Source organism: Cuculus canorus, chromosome 9 (genome assembly GCF_017976375.1).
Source record: "Cuculus canorus isolate bCucCan1 chromosome 9, bCucCan1.pri, whole genome shotgun sequence".
NCBI classification, from domain to species: domain Eukaryota; kingdom Metazoa; phylum Chordata; class Aves; order Cuculiformes; family Cuculidae; genus Cuculus; species Cuculus canorus.
The window spans coordinates 13,825,020-13,840,295 of record NC_071409.1 but is presented as its reverse complement, the minus strand read 5'-3'; the positions used below and the strand labels follow the sequence as shown (position 1 = coordinate 13,840,295).

Here is a 15,276-nt window from a genome sequence, read left to right as displayed (position 1 = left end):
CTAATTTTCCACTGCTTATTACCCTGGGGCAATAATAATCTTGTTGATAGGATGGATTTCGAGAATATTATTTACCTGGATTTTAACGTTCAGCAGCTTTATTATTTAGAGGTTTATGCTATGCGGGAAACAAAAAAATTTCTCTGCAGTTGGTAACTCGCGTTCTGCCACGCGTGAGAGTAGAAGAGACTTTACTGCTCATCAAATGTTTTGATGACAGAAAATATTGCCGTTTCAGGCTTAAAATAATTCAGTCCTGCAGAGCCTGAACTCTGAAGTGAACTTTCTGTATGTTGTCAGCTGCCAGCCTGGTGCGTGAAGTATCTTTGTTGAATTAGAAATACTGCCTTTTTACTCTTTGTATGTCTGTCTTTGTTTTTATTGTAAAGAGTGAACTGTTTACAGCACAATCCCCTCCAATCAGTCATTTCTTTTTGTCAGACAAACCAAATCATTTATTGAACTATCTCAGCTAATCAGTTTGTCTTACAGAGGTCCTAGAAAATGGTGTATTAATGAGACCGAGATTTTTTTCCCCTGGTTGTAATGCAGGGAGATCTTAATAAGTGTGAATTGCTGTGTCTGCAACCACTTCTAAGAGGCTCAGAAAGAAAATAATACTACAACTAATATGATTGCTCTCCCTACACTGCCATCCGGTGGATGCAAAATTCATTTCCTTTTGTAAATGGGAGGGGAAATTCTCCTACTGATATCATGGCTTGCAAACTTGCACCAAGCTGACTCTCACTAGTAATGCAGTTTCCAGACCAATAAGGAAAACGCTGGTGATTGTTTAATTTTAGTTGTTTCATATTTAGAGGAAAAAGCTTTCCAGTCTCTCATCTGGAAAAAAAAATGAACAAACAAACAAAAAATAACCCAACAAAACCAACCCTATCCTCCACCCTAGAATGGGAAGTAAACCTGTCTGGATCTCGAAAAAGGGCCCTGAAAACCTCCCTGGCTCTCTGTTTTCAGTATCTGGCATGGAAACCCCAAGCCACTCAGCAATTCTACTCCGGATGCTTTTGGAAAATGAAGGTTGATGTACAATTTTGATATTCAGATAATCAATGTATGGGCTAGAAAAAAACAGAGACTTAGGTCAGATGCAGCACTGCATTTTTGGTTTGAGGTGAGGAGGCATGGGGCCAGGACTTAACTGTCTGCTTTCCCCCCTAGGACTAATAACTGAAATAATTAGAAGGAGCAAGCCGTGGTGCTCACAGTCTCCTACCTGCTGGTCTGCAAATTGGGACTTCACCACACTGAGCTGCTTCCCAATGCAGCAAATCTCGCTGACTACCATTGACTGTGACGACCACTTCACCACCCCAGAGAAATCTAGAGGACTAAGTACTGGGAGTGGATGGAGGCAATGTGAGTGACCAGTTCCCTTGGCTGAGCACACAGCTGTTGAGACTCTGTTGTTGCGTCCATCTTTCTTTACTTCTGGACTCTACATTAATTAATCCAACAGCTGCAGCAATAGCATTTCCTGTGCTTCTCTGCAGGAAGGTTATGGAAGTGGAGCAGAATAGCCAGTCTCAGGGAGACGAGCTGGGAGGACCAACATTGGTGTTTCGGCTGCTGCAGGTGGGCCAGGTAATCACCAGGAGGTGGCATCCATCCCCTGAGGATGCCACAGCCTGTGCTGGGCATGGTGTCAGTTCTTATCTGGGAGCCTTGTTTTTTTTTCTGGAGCATGCCAGCTCTTCAAAAGGGCTCTGCAATGGGGTATTTAGGGCCAGTAAAGTCCTGCTCTGGAGGTGGGAAGTCCTGCTACCTCTCAGAGCTGCCAGCGTGTTCCAGTTCTGAGTCATTCCCTTGCCTGTTTATATTTGGCATTTATTTATTTACCACTGAGGTGTCGGCCCAGAGCAGGCTGGCTGTGCCGAACTCCTCTGGTGGCCTGGTGGCTGCTGCCAGCTCTGTCAAAGTCCCACACTGTTGGGAATGTTTCCACCCTAAGCCAAGAGGGAGAGAGGCTGGGTTCCTGCAAGAGCAATGACACCACAGTCTCCCATCAAAAGCGTGCTTGGCTCCAGGTAACGAGTGCAGTAGCACAGGGTAGACTACTTTCACCCTCCCTACAGAGACCCTGGCTCCCAGCTCTCTCCCTGTGCTGGTTGGCGGCGGGTGGAAGGAGGTTAAAAGGCATATCCTTTGCTGTAATTATATCCTGTTGCTAGAGATATTGTGCTATGCTTAAAGAAATCATCATAATACAGCCTCTCAGAGAAGGTAATTACTGTGCGTCTTATGAATGGCTGCATGTGAATGTCTGTTCAAGCTGCTGTCAGCAGCAAGTTTCAACACATCTTACATACCAGGCATTTTACAGCCTCGGTTTTATTTGTTTTCATCACTCCTTGCCTTGTGCTTTATTTTTCATTAATGGATCTGGGGTTTTGTTTGTGTTGGTTTTCTTTTTCTTTTTTTTTTTTTTTTTTTTTTGAGGCCAGAGTTCATGTCTTTGATGGAGCATTTGGGTGGTGGCCGCAGCTTTTATTTGCTGCATTTCCATTGCTCTGTGGTGGCTCGAGGGGAACTGTCTGGAAGATGCCTTTTCCGAGCAGTTCCCATATGGTAGGAACTGAATGGGCCTAATTTCCTAGTCTGAGCCCAGAAAATTTGACCCTACTTGTCGACAAAACTTGGTATCACTCTACTTCTAGCATTTCTGCACAAATTTAAGTCCATGAGACAATTTACTTTTCCTGTTCTACTTTCCTAGTTTCTCCCTCACATTAGAAAAGAGTTGGTGACTATCTTATCTGTTCCCCAACAGGGATATCAGACCCCTGAGCTTTCTGAAGCAAATCTTTCTCCTGCTGCTGGCACCAATGACCCTTCTGCCTTGTTTAGCAGTCAGTGTAAGCCTTACTGCGGTGAGGGCAAAGATTTGAAGAATCATAGCCTGGTAATGCGACATAAGGAGATTGCCATGTAACTGGCTTCAGAGACATATCCCTGGGTTTTGCAGGGATGTTTGAGCTAAAGAGATGAGGGAATGCCAGCAGAGCCCTGGTTTGTCACAGTAGGAGTGATCCAGCTTCTCTTCCTTTCTCAAAGGTCACTCGTGTTTGCTTTTTCCCAGCAGTACGTGTGGTAATCTGGCCTTGTGCTGTGTGTGTAGGGCCACAGTGTGTGATCGTGATACCCTGCATGAGCTGTGAAAGCATCGTGTCTTTCTCTTGGCCAGCTCAAGGGAGGATTTGAAACTGCTGCTTGGATTACTTCCTTATGCAGTTGGTTGGGGCTGAATTGCAATGCTGAGGCTGAATTGTTTTAGTCCCCTTGATGATTTGATGTGTTTGTTGCCAGGCTTCTGTGCACATTGAGCATCCGTGTTCAGATGTGGCTCCATCCTGGTGCTGTGCAGAGCACTGTGTCCATCTCTCTCTGTGATTCCCGGTGAAGCCTGAGAGGCAGCCTGGCTCCTGGAGGATGGAAGGTGCTGTAATAAATGTGAGCTCATAATATTATTGTTAAAAATAACTGGAGCTAACTTTAAAAGAATAAAATCATCTTATTCAGCCCTACCCCAAGGGGGAAATGGACATGAGGAACTGGGCAATCCTTCTGTAAGGTTTCTTTCTTTAGACTATATTTAAACCACATGGAGAGCCAGATTCTCAGCTGGTGTCCATTGTTGACTTCAGTGGAGTGAAGCTGGTTTACACACACTGAGGCTGTTAAATGCCAGCATCTGGATGAAGCTGAGACACAGCTGCAATTACTTTTGCAGAAACCTCCACTCCGAGGCTGGTTCAAAAGCTCTGAGCCCTCCTGAGTGCTTGTGACTTCAGTGCTATGATTCAGCAGCTTTTTCAGGATGTGCAGGGTGTTATGAAGGGACCCTTACTCAGGTCAAAGTTGGCTCTAATCTCAGCTGGGTTCTGCAAGTCTTGCCTGTCATTCTGTTGTAATCACTGCTTTAGCTGAGCTCCTCTGAAAAACTCTGCAAAACCTTTTTACTTGCTGTTTCACCAGCATCATCTCCTGTCTAGACACTTTAATTATGAGAAGCAGGGAGCATACAGTGTGATGTGTAGATAACCCTGGATAACTCCAAGGCAACCGTATGCTGCTTCCATCCATCCCCTGACTGCCCTCCCAACTTGTTTTGCCAATTTGTTGGCTGTTCCAGCATGAAAATTAGTAAAGTGGGAAGTGTACAGTACTACCTGGGCAATAAACATTTGAACTTTGCCTTCAGAAGCAAGTACTCCAAGCCACAGAAACTGATAGGCAAACCTTCTCAAACTGCAGTGGGATCTAGGTTTAGCTTTATCTGCTTCTGGGTTTGTGGATGCCCCAAAACTCTCTGGTTTAAATACACTACATTCCCCCCTTACCTCTACAGCAGAATGCATTAAATCTTTAATTTGCTTTGAATATTTTTTGTGTTTACTCATGGTATCTACTCTAATTCTGTTGTTACCCATGGACTGGGTAATTTACACCAGCATAGATGATATACAAACTTGACCTCTATATATTTCAGCTCTTTCCTTTATGTAGGAGCTTTTAAATCTACTGATGTAACCAGATACCATAACATAATCAATACATACAAAACATTGGAATGCAATTGCTTAGTTCAGTTGCTGTCCACAGTATGGCACCTCCAGGAGTCTGTAAAGAAAGCAAAAAAAACCATAGTTTTTTTCTATCACTCTTCCTTAATATGTTGTCTTTGATTCCTTTGCTCTAACTGGTACCAAAGAGCATTGGCTGTGATATTTGGCAAGGCCTCTGGGATTCAGACTGTTTCCCAAACTTCTGCTCTAGCCCTGGGGTGCCGTAAGGGTTTACATGGGTATCTGCAGGAGCTGGGCACGTGAGAATAAGCTGTTATCTGCATTTTGATTCCAAATCAATATGTTTTGAAGTGATTATAGTGAGGATTGCTTTTTTTCTTTTTCCTTTTTCCTTTTCCCTTTTTTTTTTTTTTTTTTTTTAGTAGCTTTTGAAAAGCACCGTACTGATCCGCGGGGGGAGTGCCACCAAGCCCCGCTTCTGCTCTGTGGGAGGTGCCTTTTGTACTCCTCCTGGCAGTGACATGGGTGAGCTAACGCTCTGGGACATGCATTTAGGTTGCAGCTCTTTACAGTCCAGATAGAAAAGCCTCTTTTTATGGATACTAGTAATCGGGGCATGACATGAACATGGATGACTTGAAAGAAGTTAGTACTAGAGTCAGTTAATGAGTGACCTGCATAGATTTCCCAGCTTTGGGCTCTGTCAGGAGCTGCAGAGTTCAAGCTTTACAGTGCTGCTTCTTTGGGAAAATTACAGAGGTTTAATTACAGCCTGTTTCTCAGCTGTTGGAAAAGTCTATCTGAGTATTATTCCTTTGGTGTGAGGTTGGATTTTCATCTGAATTCACTTAGGAAGCATTGAGGCATATCCTTATAAAGAGCTGAATTTTGGTGGCTGATGTTCTGAAAGAGTGGATCTCAAATCCTTACCCCCCATAAAGCTAAACTCCAGGTGGGATTTCTGGCCCAATGTAAGCAGAATTGTCCTCAGCCTGCATTGAGCCAGGCCTGAGACTCCACCTGGAGCTGTAGCTCTAGGACTTTTCCTGAAGGAAACTGTCCCCCGGGCTCAGGAATCGTCAGAGCCAGAGCTGATCATCAGGCCGGCTCATAGCTGTTGAAATGGGAGTTGCCTTCCCCAGCCCTTTCTGCTCATGGGCTTGTGATCTGCACTGGCTGAGGATCGTGTTTGTGTTGAGTTGTTGGACGCCTGTTCATATCCAGGATTCAGAGCTTGCACTGAACTCAAGCAAAAAGGAAGCTCCATGTGAAGAAACCACAGTTCCTTCCCTTCTTTTTTTCTCAATCCCCATGTCAATATGTTGCTGTGCGTGCATGCGTGGACACTGTGTTGCAATGGTTTCCCGCACCTGATGCGGCTCTCAGCTAGCCCAAAACCAGCTCTCACATGCAGCCAACCAACAGAGCTATGTAAACCCTTCTCCCCATGTTAACTGGATGATCCTTGCTAATTTTGAACTGCACCATCACTAAACCTACAGCAATGGTGGGAAGCTGGTGGGCATATAACCTACATAACAGCTGTAGGAAGATTAGTTTTGTACTTCCTTAGATGTTTCAAAGGTAGGGGTGCCAGGCTGAGTGTGCATTAAAGGTCCCACTGTGGTTATTTCACTCCTGTCTCAGCTGGGGAATGTTTCCATACAGTGTACTGTGGCAGGCTCTGAGCTAATTTGTTGTTCCTTTGTTTACAATTAAATTAGTGTACTTTTTTTTGCTGTAAACTACCCATGAGATTGTTTACTTTGGCACAGGGTAGCATGTACTTTCTGAGATGCAAGGAATTTAGCTGAGAGTGGTGGTGGGATCTTTTTTAGTTTAGTTTGTTGCATTTGTGAAACAGATGACAGTGGGGAAAATGTGGTGGTGGGAGGCTTTAGGAGTGGGTTTTCTTAATGTTTGCTGCCTCTGTCATTTTCTTTGTTGTTCACTGGTTGAAGCAGGGTGGGCTTCCGTCACAGCGAGAAGACAGAATGTAAGAGGTGCATTTTACGTACAGGGAAAATATAATTTGGATTTGTGCTGCTATTTTGTGAGTGTCTTTGCCAACATTAGACCCCTGCTTCCTGAGGCTGGTGGAGGCAGAGAAGCATTAAGGAAGGTCTTACATGTTGTCCTGGTCCAGCCCTCCTGACTCCTCTGGAGCTGCTGCAGGACAAAAGGAGGGAATTCTTCACAGAATACGTGCCCCAGAGCTGGCTGGGGTCAGACGAGGACATCACTGTGCTACTGGAGTGTCTTCTCGGTGTTATTGAGATTAGTCACAGCCCTCTGTTGAGGTGAGAAAGGGCTGTTGTCCTCAATGGAGAATTGAAGTACAGAAAACAGGGCCTGTTCAAGGTCCCACAAAGAGTCTGCAAAGGAGAATGAAAGTGGACCCTCACTCTGCTCTGCCAAGTATTTTAGTTTGGTCATGTTGATCATTTTGTAAAAAGGAAGAGTTTCTCTGTTCCAAGGGCTAAGTCAGTGCCAAGTTGGAAGGCATGACTGGAAGGCTCTGCCGTGTCCATTTGTGGTGACTTGTGCGTGCTGGGTTGCAATATCTTGGGGAAAATGCCACTTTCCACTGTACTTCCGACCAGAAAGAGCATCTGTTCTCATGGGCTCTGCCACTCTGCTTTGTATCTCTGGGAGACTTGGCTGAACTTCCCCAAGGCTTTCATGTTCTTGCCTCTAGGCTCGTTCTGGGTAGCCGTCTTTGAAAGATCATTGCAGTAAGCATCTTGGAACGATCAGCTCTAATCAAACTTGGCTCTTGCTTGGGGCAGGATCGTGTTTCACTGCATACCACTGTGGATATGGAAGGCAAAGAATTCATCATCATGTCTGATGACCTTGCCTTCAGGGCGAAGTGCCAAGAATGCCCCATGTCTTCTTGGGGTGGGGTGCCGTCCACTACTAATGCCCAGCGAAGCGTGATGACAGGGGTGAACACACGCTGGGATTGCTGGGGCATTTGCTGGCGGGCTTGGTTGGGGAGGATCCCGGATGCCACCACCTTGTTATTTTGGGCAATGGATCGAGCTGCTGAGCTGGGTCTTTCACAGCTTCAGCCAATTTTTTACCCCTACAGAAACATTTCACAGACATCTATGCTTTGCCCATCTAGGTGTCATGTTTCTGTGGGACCTTTATGCATCCCACTATAAGCCCATTGCAGATCCTTTTGCCTTTCTTCAAATCTCAGAGCTGAGGTGCTGTTGTTAAAGGTGCTTGAGCATTTTCTAAACCTCCACTGGCAGAACGATGGCTGTCTTGCAAATGAAAAGGTTTTCTGTCTGCTTATTGACATCTTTTTACCAAAGCTAGTCGGATATCGGTTGTATGTGGACAGGTGCTGCTGAAGCAAATGGAGAGTTACTGGGCTTTATTAGCAACTGTCAGCTATTTAACCCTTGTCCCTTCTAGATTTTTTTGGAGATTCAGAAGTCTTTTATATCCCTCCAGTTTCCATATGGAGAAGTTGAGGCATGGTGAGTTGCAGTGGTTTGTCCCATGCAAGTCTAACTAAACAAGTACTTAAACTGCAAATTTCTTATTTGTTCTGGGCCTCAATTAGAATCTCTCTCTGTTTCTGGTAGAATCTGCTTGGAAGGGACAGAGTGTGTCTGTGTGAAGAGAGAAGGCACGTTGTCCAAAGAAAAATGACAGTTGCCTGAAGAATGCCTTCCTAACGCACCCCGACAGAACAAAGAGTTGGCTGAAGGAAGAGGCAGCCATTCTCATGGACAGATCAGTGACAGAGGATAAAGAAAGTATTGTCTTTGAGCAAGGTGGTGTTTGCTGTATATGCTGTACCATCATGGTGCCCCAGCGCAGGATGCAAGCTGAAACATAGCCTTCAGTGATCACCTTGGAGCCCTGATCTCCAGCCTAGGCTGGATTTCGCCCTGCTTTGTGTGCAAGTGTGGTTGCTGGCACTTGCATAAAGCAAAGAGATCGTGCTAACAGACCTGAAGTGCAGCATCTGGTACTTATTTGGCTGTGGGAGGTTGCAGGGCCAGGTGAAAGTGTAAGCAGCAACACCGAAGGTGAAAGTGAAGCTGTCAGTCTTAGGCTATGGGTTTTCTATTAGGCTCCGGCCTCGATAGTCTTCCCTTCTGTCTCACTCCATCATGTGGTCCCACCTTTCTAGTAATTGTCCATCTGGATCAATTTGCAGATTTAAGCTCTACAGCCACCGGAGGGGAAGCATAGAAATGTGACACCACGCAGCGTGTTTAGGGATGACCGCTGGTTCAGCGGTCCCACCTGGAGCTCTGGGACCTTCCTAAACTCTGTTTGTGTTGCAGGTAAACTGGGAAGGAAGGTAGCATGTGTAAGAGGAGCCTGTGCTTTCCTGCCTTTTTGCAGCCTTTTTGAAGAAGGACAGCATATTTGTGTGTCCCCTTGCTATTTTGGGTAAGCAGATTCCCTCTTGAAGCCTTTAGATGTGGATAGCTGCCCCATGTTGATGGATGCTACAGAGAGAGCTAATAAGGAGACCATCCCCATCAAATTTCCAGGCTAGGTGCCAGATAAAAGGCCAAAGCAGGATAGCTCAGACATGTGGGTGGAGGAGAGCTGGAAGGAGAAAGTGACAATGCAATGCAAGGGTGTGGTGGAAAATCAGGAATTGCACCTTGCAACTAGTCTAACCAGGGCCCTAGGGGAGAAGGTTTCCAGGCGCTGTGGAAGCAGCTTTGCAAATTTTTATGGAGAGTTACATGTTTTTTGTTGTTTTGTTTTTTTCATGCGTATGAATGAGCGCAAAGGTGTGTGCCAAACAGCTAAGTCTCACACTTTGGTGTGTTAGCCCTCACTTAACCATTGACTAGAGGGTGCTGCAGGACACCACCACTTCAGTTCATAGAAAAAGACAGTTAAAAAGAGACAGAAAGGGAATCTATGGGAAAAGAGACTATTTCAAGAATCCCTGAGAAGCCCTTGCTTTGGCTGGCTGTTCCAGACCTTCTGCACTCTCCAGGCTGCCCTCTTGGCTGCAGCATCTGTTGTGGTGCCAGCACAAAACCTCCCCTAAGTGTGTGCTTTGGAGACCGACCTTCTGGTAGGACAGGGCAGGTCATGTTTTGGGAGCAGTAGGTGAAGGGGACAAATGCACCAGAGATGCATGGGATGTTAGTAAGAGAAGGGCCTTGGCACCTATGTGGATTTCAGTTGAAAGCTACTTTGTCATCAAGTTGTGCAAGAGCATCTGTGGCAGAGAGGATGTGTGTGATGGACAGGAAGAGGGGCGTGTCTGCATGTGTGCTTAAGGAAGTACGTGCAGCAGCTGCTGTAATTTTTTTAATAAAAGACTATTTCCCTGAATTTCTCCTTTGGCACCTGAGCTGGCCCCATCTCATTCATGTAAACCCACAATCCCATCAGCACATGGCTCCTTACCCCTTTGCTAACAGGGAAGGGGAGGTGCGGGGGTTGAAATAATGACAGAGTTGATGATAATTAATACTTTTTTGTGTCTGTAGAGTGAAAGTTCTGCCCAAGTCCCTCAGCCAAACACAAGCCAAAGTGCTAAATCCCTGTAGGGGTGTGTTTTATTACTGACGCTTTGCGTGTCGAGACTAGTTGCGGGGTCTGATGCTGTGTGTGTGGAATTTTTGTGGCTATTTTCTATTGTGCCAATGAAAAGCAGGATCCTATCCGTACAGTAAAAAGGAAACTTGAAGGTTTCCATGCCTATATGAAGGTGAACATTTCCAGCATTAGAGTTTTAATTGCTTTACCTCCGCATGACTTTGCTGTATGTTCCCATTGCAAGCAATGGAGTAGATGTTACAGGGCATGGAAGATAATGGGATTCCCAGTACCCTTACCCCCATAATTTTTGATGGCTCTTTGGTTAGGTTGGGCTGTAACTCAGTTGTTTTACAGTCTCATATTACTTCACTAGATGGAGTTTTCTGGGTTTGATTCATCCCCGACTGCTACTCTTTCTGGAGCAGTGCTCTTCTGGGAGGATGGGGACTAGAAGACACTGATTGATTCTTAATCCTCTTTTGACTAACTGGGTGACCTTAGGCCAGGTTCTTTCAGCTCCTCTGGCCTCAGTTTTGTCTGACTTCCTAGTGTTACACAGCAGACTGAAGGCTGAGCTGGGTACTGAAGCCCTTCTTATTCAGGCTGTGCGTACAGGGCAATAGTGAGGCAGAAGTGGGCCAGGTACCCCTCCCAGGTCGGTCCAAAACCATATCTGTAAGCAGTGCCCACTTCAGTGGGCTGAAAGGGAGACCCTTAGAACCCATTAAATTAATGGGAAGAGGAAGTAATGGTTGCCTATGAGGTATCTTTAACAGGGAGTAGTAGCAATACTGGCTGCAATCCTGCAAGTTTTCCAAGAAAATCCAAGTATTTCAAACGGGAAAACCCAGAGGGCAGCCAGGATCCTTGGGGACCTAAATTATGTTTGTGGCTGTGCAACATTTATCTCCTAAAGTAAATTTGGGCTAGCAGAGAGTGCATGGCTCTCCCCTGTGGGAGAGGCTGCCTGGGCAGTGCCCAAAGCCTTCCAGGATTCCCTCCTTTTTCTGTCCTCCTTGTAAAGAAGGGTGTTTTGTCTTTGCTAAATCTCTCCTGCTGCCTTAGTATGTGAGAGGCACTTGGGACTCAGGCCCAAAGGTGGAAGCTCACATCTTCCCCAAACAGCTTTTACCTTGTCTCAGGTGAAGAAGAGGATGTTTCTGTATGAGGTGGCTCACTGTCACCTGATCCTGTGTCTATCAGCAGGAGCTCCCCCAGGAATGCAGCTGAACAAACACAGCCTTGGTGGCTGCTGCCTTCGTTCCAGGATGGCCGTCTTTCCAGCTCCCACACAGCTGGACCAAATACTGCTGTTGCTCAACCTTCTCCTTCCTGCCCTCTCAGCAACGATGTGGACAAAAGCAACTAATAAATCTGTCCTGCTTGTGAGCTTCAGTGCTTAACCCTGGCTCCACAGCTTGTACTTGCAATAGCTGCAGTCCCCAAGTGATCTGTCATCCAGGGCAAGATGCTTTGGGCTTTGAAGTTCATGTCCCCAGAAATATATCCAGCTCTGTTTGACAGAGATATCAGAGGCTTTCTCTGAAACTCTATTATTGTTTTCACTGAGGTTTTTTGACCTTCTAGAACCTCTTTTTTCTCACCCCTGCATGCTCAGCATCTAAAGGACAAAGCTGGCTGGGGCACACAGGCTTTGAGCAGAGTAGGAGCTGTCAGGGGAGAGGAAGGGCAGCAGGACAGCTGTGACAGAGCACACGTGGCTACTGCCCTCAATTAGCCCATACAGCAGTCACAGCTGAAATGAAAGCACAGCAAGGCTCAAAGAGTTCCCTCGTGGGTCTTGCTGAACTTATAAGCTGGGACCACAGTGCAACTTAATTTCCTGGGATGTCAAGTGGCTCATATTGGCTGCCTGCTCTATTAGTGTTTTTCTTACGAACACATTGTAATCCCATTTCCTGCAAAAACTGCCTATCAGTGCTTGATGATTGCTTAATAAGAGAAATCAGTAAGGACAGGGAAAGTTCACATCCTGCAGATGAATATAATGACTATTAACTTTCTTCTGGGTTGCCAGAGGCTTTTTTTCATTCTGGTTTGATTTATTTGTATTTTTATCCACTCAGCCGAGAACATTGATCCGAAGCTGTATCCTGAAGTGCTGAGCACTTCAGTGAGCTGTAGGAGGCCCTCTGCTCCCATAGGCCTCACACAAGAAGGAAAGGGTAGAATTTCCTGGATAATAAAGCTGGGAAAAGATATCTCAAATTGGGAATAGTTGCAATGTTGAAAGTAAAGCCATCAATCTCATGTTTTTATTACCTGTCTTGTGATAGACGGTGTTTTCTGCTTGATTTTGCAAGAGAAGAGGGCTTGTATAATTGTAATGTGGGTGTGAGCTCTCATGAAGGTGACTGCAAGGCTTACAGGCAAATCTGAAGGATCCCAGAAGGATTCATTGCTATTTTTTAAACTCTTAGTTTCTAGGCAAGCATTTTTATAATTTCTTATGTGTGATTTCTGAGCCCTGTTGGCTCTTTATTCAAGATCAGGCTTCTGTCATTCCTGTGGGAGATAATACTCTTTTAGACCCAAAGACATGGGGTTTATAGGGAACCTAGTGGGAAAAAAAACAACCAGCCTTTTCTTCATGATAGCTTTTATATGACTAATTCTAATGCTCCTCTGTCTAGAGCTTTCCTGCTGTGTAGCTGAAAGTGCTGTGCAAGCTATTAGCTAACTGTATAGCTTAGGTAAATGAGTAGGTAAATAAAACTCCCTGCCATTTGGAGGGCATTTGAACTCCTCCTAAGCCCTTTGTGCTCCCAATCAGCACCGTGTCTCTGAGGTGTCACTCCTGGGACTGAAGTATAGTGCTGAGCATGAAGCCACTGAGAGACACTTAATGGGAAATATTTGGCAGAGGGATTGACTGACATTTAGACTGTCTGACCATAGGCCTGAAAATCTAAGGTCATCCTGTGGTGGCTGATCACTTTCTGAACATCTCTTGCATCCTGGGTCCTCTGCTCTCCCAGCTTTGCTTCCCAGCTCTTGTCTGTCCGTTGCAGAAGACATTGGGCTTGCAGGGTCTAAGAGAGGAAAGAACCAGCGACTGAAGGCTTGCCTAATTAAATGCCAGGAACATATTGAAGTTAATGCAATTTTTATGCCACTCTCTATATTTTAGAACCTATGGGCCAATAAGTGAAACTAGTCAAGCAAAACCAACCAAACAAAAAACCCATAATGAGCATTTTAATACTAAAATGATAGTCTGCCTTGGTCTGCAGCTGAGGATTGCAGCAGCCTTCTTTAGAAGAAACAAAGCATACTTCCTCATCACACCACAGGCATAAGCATATTCCTTAGTTCAACTTCTCTTCCCAGGGCATTACACGTGGTGTGTGCAGGGGTAGTCATCTGGTTAGACAGTAATGTATTGCTACACTAAATATTGGAGTTTATTAAGATATTGAGTAAGTAAACCTTGGTGTAGGCTACTGCCTGTTGCAGAGAGCAGATTCATTAATGTTTTTGTTATTATGTCCTCATATCATTTTTCTCTGGAAATGTGTGCACTGCCTCGCTGTAGAAAGCACTAATGTCTAATCGCCTTCTGCAGAAGGCTGTTTGAGATGATTAAAAAAAATCCTATTTGCTTGCTTTTAAGGAACTTAATTATAAGCAGGTGCTCATAGCATGACAAAGCTTAGACACAGTGATATGAAAGAAAAAAATACCTGTCTTGTGGTTTGAGTACATCAAACCTCCAACCGTTCCACCATTTGCAGTTGCTCTCTGGCCTTTGAGGGCCTTTTTGCCCCGAGAAGACCACCGTGTTTTCCAGCCAGTGTGAAAGCAGTGGGGTGTAAATCGATGCACTTTCTAATAGGCCATTACATTGCGTTAATTTTACCACTTTTGCCATCTGACTTTTGTTATGAGTTTAAGAATGATTACCTGAACAGAGGAAAGTAAGATTCTTTGCACTTCACGGATCAATTGTATCCTAGGGGGGGGTCTAGCCCCACTGACATTGTCTGCCCCAAAATGAGCTGAAAGTGGTTCTCGAGTGCTGCCGAGGGAGCAGCCAGTTGGGGTCAGTAAAGAGCATTTCAAGAGGCTCCCCCGTCTCCTCGCCCCAAGGGGCTGAGATATTTAGACAGCTGCCTCGCTATGAATGGGACTCTCTGGCAAAAGAATTAAGCAAAGATTAAAATCAGTTTTAGCTGTTAACTGTGTGCTTTGCACAGCATTTAGCAACTAAAAGTCTAATTATCTTTGAACTTATGCAAGTGGTTTTAGATGTGATCCACGCAAGTTGCTATTTTTTCTGTTGTCTACAAGGAACTGAAAATGATGGTTAAAATGAGATGCTTACATTGGTAAGGGCAGAGCTTTTTGAGTAGGCTGAAGACAGTGCCCAGTCTGCAGGGAAGTAAAGCGCCTACTGAATGACAGTAGGTTAAAAACATTATTTTAACATTTGTCATTTAGACTGTCCTCTATAATGGCAGTTCAAGCTGTTTAAGGAAATAAAAGTGTGCATGAAGGTAGGAAAATGAGACTGCTCTGTAAGAAAGCCAAGCTCATACCTGGAGGGAAACCTTACTCTGAGCGTTAATGCTTGCTGTGTACAGAGAGTGAAATATGGGAGTTGAAAAGTGCTACAAGACCTACATAGGTCAGTGTGGAGCAAGTCAGATTGAGACTGCAAAAGCTCTGTAGAATAAGGGATAATTTGGTCCTAAATTCCAATCAAATAGAGAGAGAGGCTCCATACCCCTGTGCAGCCTGGGTGCCAAAGGAAAGCTGCATCAGGCTCAAGATAGCTGTGTCAGTAAAACATAGGCAATGGGAGGAGGTAACATGGTTGATATAATGTTGGTGCCATTAAAACAACTTTTAGGGAAGCAAGTAAGCATTGCCAAATGGTGATCAAAAATTCTGGATCTTCTCATCCAACATGAGCCAAATCATGACATAAGGCAAACTTTTTTCAAGCTTTTTTTTTTTTTAACTTTGACTTTTTTTAACCTTTAGATCACCCATGAATTATATTTCAAGCTTCTTTCTTAACAACAAAGCGTACAATTATTACAGAAATGACACTAGGAATCAAAAGTGAAACTATCATACAGCCACTCTAGGAAGGCTGTTTGGAAGCCCTAATGTCCAACTCATTTCTTGCACGACTTTTTGCACAGCTGAAGATGTCCCT

General features: G+C 44.8%; 1 protein-coding gene across 1 annotated transcript in view; it reads left to right on the top strand.

The window, feature by feature from the left end:
* The window catches only part of TP63 (tumor protein p63), a 253,148-nt gene that overhangs the window by 37,074 nt on the left and 200,798 nt on the right, over window positions 1–15,276 (top strand). The window contains exons 3-5 of the mRNA XM_009565617.2: window positions 1,186–1,383; window positions 1,518–1,608; window positions 3,331–3,474. The gene's annotated coding sequence lies outside the window, so the exon portion shown is untranslated. The remainder of the gene's footprint in view (window positions 1–1,185; window positions 1,384–1,517; window positions 1,609–3,330; window positions 3,475–15,276) is intronic.